Source organism: Gymnogyps californianus, unplaced genomic scaffold (assembly GCF_018139145.2).
Source record: "Gymnogyps californianus isolate 813 unplaced genomic scaffold, ASM1813914v2 HiC_scaffold_87, whole genome shotgun sequence".
In the NCBI taxonomy this organism is placed as follows: Eukaryota; Metazoa; Chordata; class Aves; order Accipitriformes; family Cathartidae; genus Gymnogyps; species Gymnogyps californianus.
Window position 1 is genome coordinate 164,027 of NW_026114480.1, and position 6,994 is coordinate 171,020.

The 6,994-nt window shown below is 56.4% G+C and overlaps 1 non-coding gene across 1 annotated transcript; it reads left to right on the forward strand.

Annotated features, from left to right (window-relative positions):
- Nucleotides 1-1,794: 1,794 nt before the first annotated feature.
- Nucleotides 1,795-1,866, forward strand: TRNAQ-CUG (transfer RNA glutamine (anticodon CUG)). Its single transcript has one exon. It is a non-coding gene; the product is annotated as a tRNA-Gln (tRNA).
- Nucleotides 1,867-6,994: the final 5,128 nt, after the last annotated feature.

Here is a 6,994-nt window from a genome sequence, read left to right on the forward strand (position 1 = left end):
GGGAGCATCAGGCAGGGCTGTGGGAGGTCCCAGCTGAGGGGCTGGGGGGAGCAGAGTGGCGCAGGCTCTTCTCTCTGGGTGGCCTCCTCACTGGAGGCTTCTTGCTCCTCTGGGGGCTCTGCTCAGCCTGCTGACCAGCTCTTGCTGCAGCCCCAGCTCCTCTAGAAGGAGAAAGGGGCATACCTGTGCTCACTGTTCCACTCTCCCCTACAAAACTCACATTCTGCATGCCTCTCCCCACATACCCTCCAACAACCCTTCTGGGTGGAAGGCATTTCAGGGAGCCAGAGAGTGCATCCTCCTGCTTCAAGCAGGCTCACACCACCTCATCAGTGCTTTGTCCTTTTGGGTCATAAAATACCTTGAGGACAGACATTTCACAGCCTCTCGGCACCTCTGCTCCCATGCTTAGGCACCCTCAGGGTGATCATTTTGGTTCGTGTACCCAGTCACAAACTGCCTCTTCAATTTCTGACCACAGCGCTCATCCTCCAGCCATCGCCGTAGCCTCCTTGTAGGCACTGGGAGGCTGCTATTCGATCCCCGCTAAGCATTTTCTTCTCCTAGCTAAGCGAGCCTTGCGTCCTCAGCCTCTCCTCCCACGGCCAGAGCCCTGGCCCCTGACTATCCTAGGGATCCTCCGCGGAACTTGCTCCAGTTTATCCTCACCTTCCCTTGCTTCCCCAGATAGTGCTTCTTCCCCTTTTTTGGAGATGGGGCAACTTTTCCCTCTCCTTAGTCATCAGCCAGCTCCTCTGCCCTCTGCTCCCGAAGCTGGAGAGCCCTGAGATGCGTCCTTCCCTCTTTCAGGCCCAGTGGCACATTGTGTAGGTGCCAATCCAGGATGTGGCATTGACCAGCAGGATTTCAACCCAGCAAGTTTCCCTGAACTGGCACTTCCTCACCAGCAAACATGGACAGCACCAGTGGGAAGAGGGGCAGGTGGGAGAAAAGGCCCACCAGTAAGAGGCCAACAGGGACATCGCAGGCTCTGGGGCGTTTCTCTCCGACACTGCTGACAGGACAGAGACATCCTCACGCAATCCCACCACAGGTTGCACGAGCACTGGTGGCATTTTTCAGAAGGACCGCAGTCAGGAAGTAGGAGCCACAGAAGAGGTCTTCCTGGGCACACAGGAAGAGGAAGAGGGGACGTGCACGAGGGGGTATGAGAGTGTGCCGGATCACGTTGTGATTGAGGGAGATGCTGAAGGAGCTGCTTTGGGTCCTCCTGCCAGCTCTTGCCTCTGCTGAACCTCATCCCCTGCCCTCTCTCTTGGTCGCCTCGTTCGGCAAGGGCAGGAGCTTGGCTAGGAGTGCAAGCGAGAGTAAGGGTATCTGGTTGACGGCCGCTTCGGATGAGCTACAAGGTGAGAAAGAGGAGAGGCACTAACTTAGGCAGGCAGATTGAGAGGCTGTCCAACACGGGGGTGAAGGGAGGCAGCAGCAGAGACGGCAAGTGCAAGCATCGAACGAGCGATCGCTGGCCACGAAGGTACTCTGTGAGGTTCAATGTTGAAGAGGTTAAGCTGGAAACTTCATAAGCAGGTCTAATTAGGCGAAACCAAGATTCTCACAGGTTACCAGCCTGGGTCTTGTAAGAGAGGGCATGCCAGGCTTGCGCAAAGAGCTCTGGCACTCCCTTGAAAGCTCCTGTGAGTAGAGAGTGCCCGGTGGCCCTGGAGGAAGGCTGCACTTGGTGATGGCCAGGGAGACGGAGAGACTGCCAGGCTCAGCCAGGAGCCTATGGCTCAGCGAGGGTGGCCACAGGGGAAAGGCAGCATCTGTCCAGGTGGTCCCATGGTGTAATGGTGAGCACTCTGGACTCTGAATCCAGCGATCTGAGTTCAAATCTCAGTGGGACCTCAAGCTTTTGGCTCCCTCAGGGCTTTCCTCAGCATGCTTACACCTTATCCCCTTGCCTTGCTGTTGGGTCAGTTGTTTAATGCCCTCTGATCTTCCTTCCTTTCTGTGCTCCCAGCCCAGGGACTGACATCCGTGCCCCTTCTCCTGCCCTGTGCCCACCACACCTCTGCAGCTTTCCTGAGCGCTGGCCCCTGTCCCCTCTCTGCTCCTGTGTTCTTGATGGCTGCTGCTGGATGAGGGCATCCAGCAGTGGCTGAGAGAATCACACATCACCTGAGGTGGAGATCATGCAGTGCAAGCCGGGCTCAAAGCAGGGTCAAGTCGAGGATGTTTTTCATGGCCTTGCCTGGCTGGATGTTGGACATCTCCCAAGAGGGAGGATCTCCAAGCTCCCTGGGCAACCGTTTCCCATCTTTGCCCACCACTGTGTGTGACATTCCTTGTCTTTCCAGCCCTGTCCATTGCTTCTTGTTCCATCCATTTCTCTGAGGCTTTTCTGTCTTTCTCTTGCCCGCTTGCTTAGGTTTGGTGCGCTGGTATCAGGCCAGGGAGCTCCACCCACAACTTGCAGTGCCCCATGCATGGGGACAGACTCACTGTCATGGGAGAGAGCAGGTTCTCCCACCAGGGCAGGGAGGAGTGAGCGAGCGACCACGTGCTGCCTAGATGCCAGCTCGGCTTAAACCATGACATCCTTGCAGAGGTGTTGGCCAGCTGAGGGGGGAGGAGGACAAACCACCACGAGTCTCCAGCTATGCTGCACAAAGTCTTTAATGAGAAGGAGGAAATGTAGTGGCACAGAACAGAGACCAAGAAACACGGCGGCAGGGTTCAGGGAGGCACAGAGAATGGCCCATTTCCCAAGGACAAGCTCCACACACAGCGCTTGCCTTTTCCCATTCGGCTCTACCTGGTGGCAATCGCAGCCCACCAACACCAGTCCCTAACTCCGGCACCCTCCCCCCGTCAGCAGGAGGCTCAGCAAAGCAGAAGAGAACGAGCCCTTTCTCAAGGAGCTCAGAGCAAAGCAGAGTCAGAGGAGGCAGGGCGAGGCCTGCCGTGCAGCGAGGAGCAGTGAGCACAGGTCCCTCCTGCCAGGTGGGACGAGGACACGCAGCCCGTCTGCAAGCCGTGGCCACGCTCCTGCTGCTGCAGGGTTCCTGTCTTCCTTCCTGCTCCAAAGGGGATGATCTGCCGTCTTCAGCAGTTCAGACTGCAGCGGGGGGAGGCAGGCACAGCCCTGAGCCCCCCAGACCAAGGGAGCCCCCAGAAGAGATGGGAACCCCCCCGGCGCTGAGGGAGCTCCCAACAGCAGCGGACAGAGAGGATCCCACGGCTGTGCTCTGAGGGAAAGAGGTGAGGATGGGGCCCGGCAGGGTCACCACCACCGGGGAGGCCTGGATGGCCACCGTCGAGTCAGCGCAGCGGGCGACACAGGGCTCACTGCAGCTGCTTGCAAGTGGGGTTGGGCCAGAGGTGCCGCAGGGGCATGGGGGACAGGGTCTGAAGCAAGACATCTCTCGGGGAGGGAGGCAAACCTGAAACACAGAGCAGGCAGGGAGCACGAACCTCAGTATCAGTCTGTCCTTCTTCTCCTCAGCTCTCTCTGTGGACACACTTTGGTTTCTGAACACCCAGTGTGCCTACATCTCCCACGGCCCTCATTGTGCCCTCCGAGTTGCATGGCACAGGAAGGCTGACCCACTTTGGGAACAGGAGCCAGCACAGTGGGTTTAAAGCACCTGTGGCAAGACTGATCATACCCCATCTCCAGAACAAACATTGCTGCATTGAAGAAAGCACTGGATGCACTTGGCCATTTCGTTAGAGACCATCTACTGCAGGTGCAAATTCTGGTGGGCAGACCTCCCTGCAGTTGAGGCCCATTGATCCCCTTCTGCTTGAAAGAAACCCCTGTTCCCAGCCCTCCTCAGCCACCCCCACCAAAAGGGAAAGAGGTGACAGCCCTGAAACCGTTCTGTTGCAGGGCCAAGCTGAGGCAGCCCAAGTATCAACCTGAGTAGCCACCATGACAGCAGTTCAGCCCACAGGGAGAGATGGAGCGGACTCAGACTTACCTTGTTCCTCGAGGAAAGGGAGGCAGAGAGCAGGATGCGGGCCTGGAGGAGCGCAGGCTTTTATGCTGTGTCCCAGAGCCCGCGGGGCCACAAACATTCCTTGCTCATGAAGCATCTACACACCTAGTAGTTGCCGCTTGGTCCAGCCTCACTGGTGATTAAGCCCTTGCCTCTTTCACCTGAAATGTTGTGCTCCCGCTGTATACCACCAGGTATACATCAAATGGTGGTGGTATACGTCAAATGGTGGTGGTATACATACCACCGAACATCAAAACGATTCATCCGTGTCTCAGCTTCATAAGGCCAATCAACTCGGAGGTCTCAGGCTAGCGGGCAAGGAGATTTTGAGTGGGTTTGCGTAGTATGGATTGCCTTTGTCACTTTGCCTTCTTCATGGTGATCGCGGCCACCAGTCATGGTCAAATTCAGCTATGAGGGACACCTCAAGTCAGCTCTCAAGTGCTTTCAGTGCAGGCACTCAGGCTAACCCTGAGAGACATTTCTCCAATGGGTCATCGTAGACACACGGGACACTGTGAGTATGTTCAAGCAGAACGTCAAGACTGCACAATCCCGTATGGGAGAAGAGACTCGTCTCACCAGGGATGTGCCAAAGCTCAACGGCAAGGAAATTCTGTTGTGGGCTGGAAGGAAGCCCCCTGCGGGCAGGAGTGACAGCCACGAGGATGATCAGAGATGCCTGTGTCCTTCCCTGAATGAGACCCACACCGGAATTGACCTGTTTGCTCAGCAAGTTCATCCCAGAGGCCCAAGGCCTGGATGGCCTGCTTCTGAGGAGAGGTCAGGGCAGGGAGCCAAAAGCTCACAGCCCTTCGTCCTGGGTCAGGGATGGGGTGGCCCATTCCATGCATTTCAGATTTCAAAGGGACAGTGCATCAGTCTCCCAGAGCACCTGGGAGTCACGGTGATGTGGAAGAGTTGGGAAAAACCCTGAACTCCAGGCCAACATGAGTCACCCTGCTGTGGAATTCAGGGGACACGGTGGCCCTGCCTCAGGCAGGCCAGGAATACCAGAGCTCACAGCCTCATTTCTCCAAAAGTTCTGCTTTTGTCAAGGGCATTTCCACACAGTTTAGCACCATTCCTGAATCAACTGGTGCTTCTATGCAATCTCCTGCATTTGCTGTCTTCCAAGGCCTTGCCTTTTGGTGGTTGCTCAAGGGCTCGTGTGACTCAGTGTACCCCAGAATAACAAAGGTTGGAATGGACCTCTGGAGGTCTTCTGCTCCTGTCCACTGCTCCGAGCAGACCAAACTTCCCAGGTTCCTCAGCAGGCTCTGGGCCTTGTGCTGTTGACTCCTGAACACTGCCACTGTCAGAGAGGTCACTGTCTCTTGAGCAGCTCTTCCAGGGCTGCACCGCGAGCTCTGTCACTTCTTTTCCCCAAAAGACAGCTGGTATTTCCCTTGTTGCAACTTGTGATTGTTGCCTCTTGCCCTTTTGCAGTGCACCTCTCAGGAGAGTCGGGCTCCACCCTTTCCATAACCTCCTGTAGCTGGTGGGAGACAGCACTTCCATCCCCTCCTCCCCACCTTGCTCATCTCCGCCAGGTTCCACAAACCTCGTGTCCTCGGCCTCACCCCATACGTCATATGCTCCAGCCCTTACGTTCTGCCTGATCCTCTGCCAGTACCCCGCTCCATGAGAGATCATCGCCACCTCTCGTCCCTGGTGTCCCTGGGGACACAAACTGGGGCACACCAATCCAGACGTGGCCTCTGCAGTGCCGAGGGAAGGGCAACGATCCCTCCCCTCAGCTTTCATCACACAGCTTGAGTTGCAAAGGACCTTTTGAGATGACCCACGCCAACCATGTATCCACCAAACAGGTACGCTTTCACCTGAGCAGGGCCTTGAGGCCTGGTCCCCATCCTACCAGCCAGGGGCTCTCACAGCTGAGCCTCCCAGGCCCACAAGTGGGCCACGAGGAGACGACAGTGAGGGTGCTAGCACTGGTGAGGAGCTCCCAGGGCCATGGGGTGAGGTCTGGAGGTGGACGGGACCTAAGAATCAGGATTAGGAGTGAAGGCTCCCTCTGGGCTTTGCAGTGAAAGCTGTGTTGGGACAGACTTTCTCTCCTCTTTCCAGAAGGGGCTTCTAGTCACTGGCATGAAAATGAAATGCAGAGCAGGTGGCATTCCTTGCACACACCAGCCCTTGTGCTCTTCATGGTGCCATGGAGCCCACTCCGACCTCTTGGCTCATTGAGATCAAACCTAGAACTAGGTGGGTTTTAAAAGTGGGACGAAACAACCCGGCTGAGAATGAGGTAGAGGAGTGGGCATCCTTGACGTGTCATTATATGGACCACATGAAAACTTCCATTCAAGCCATCTGCAGACCTTACCCTGTACCCTGGGATCTGCTCACCAGTGCTGGCACCCTCACTGTCGTCTCCTGGTGGGCCACTTGTGGGCCTGGGAGGCTCAGCTGTGAGAGCCATTGCCATCTCCTGGTAGCCCCCAGGGCTTGCAGTGCAGCCCTGGAAGAGCTGCACGAGAGACAGAGAACCTGACCGTCAGCGGCAATGTTCAGAAGTCAACAGGACAAGGCCTAGAGTTTCCTGAGGAACCTGGGAAGTTTGGTCTGCTCGGAGCAGAGGCAGAGGACTTCCAGCGGTCCCTTCCAACCTTCATTATTCTGGGGTGCACTGAGTCTCATGGGCCCTGGAGCAGCCACCAAAAGGCAAGGCCTTGGAAGGCAGCAGCAGTACAAGATTGCATAGAAGTACTAGTTGTTTCGGGAATGGTGCTAAACTGTGTGGAAATGCCCTTGACAAAAGCAGAACTTTTGGAGAAATGAGGCTGTGAGCTCTGGTATTCCTGGCCTGCCTGAGGCAGGGCCACCGTGTCCCCTGAATTCCACAGCAGGGTGACTCATGTTGGCCTGGAGTTCAGGGTTTTTCCCAACTCTTCCACATCACCGTGACTCCCAGGTGCTCTGGGAGACTGATGCACTGTCCCTTTGAAATCTGAAATGCATGGAATGGGCCACCCCATCCCTGACCCAGGACGAAGGGCTGTGAG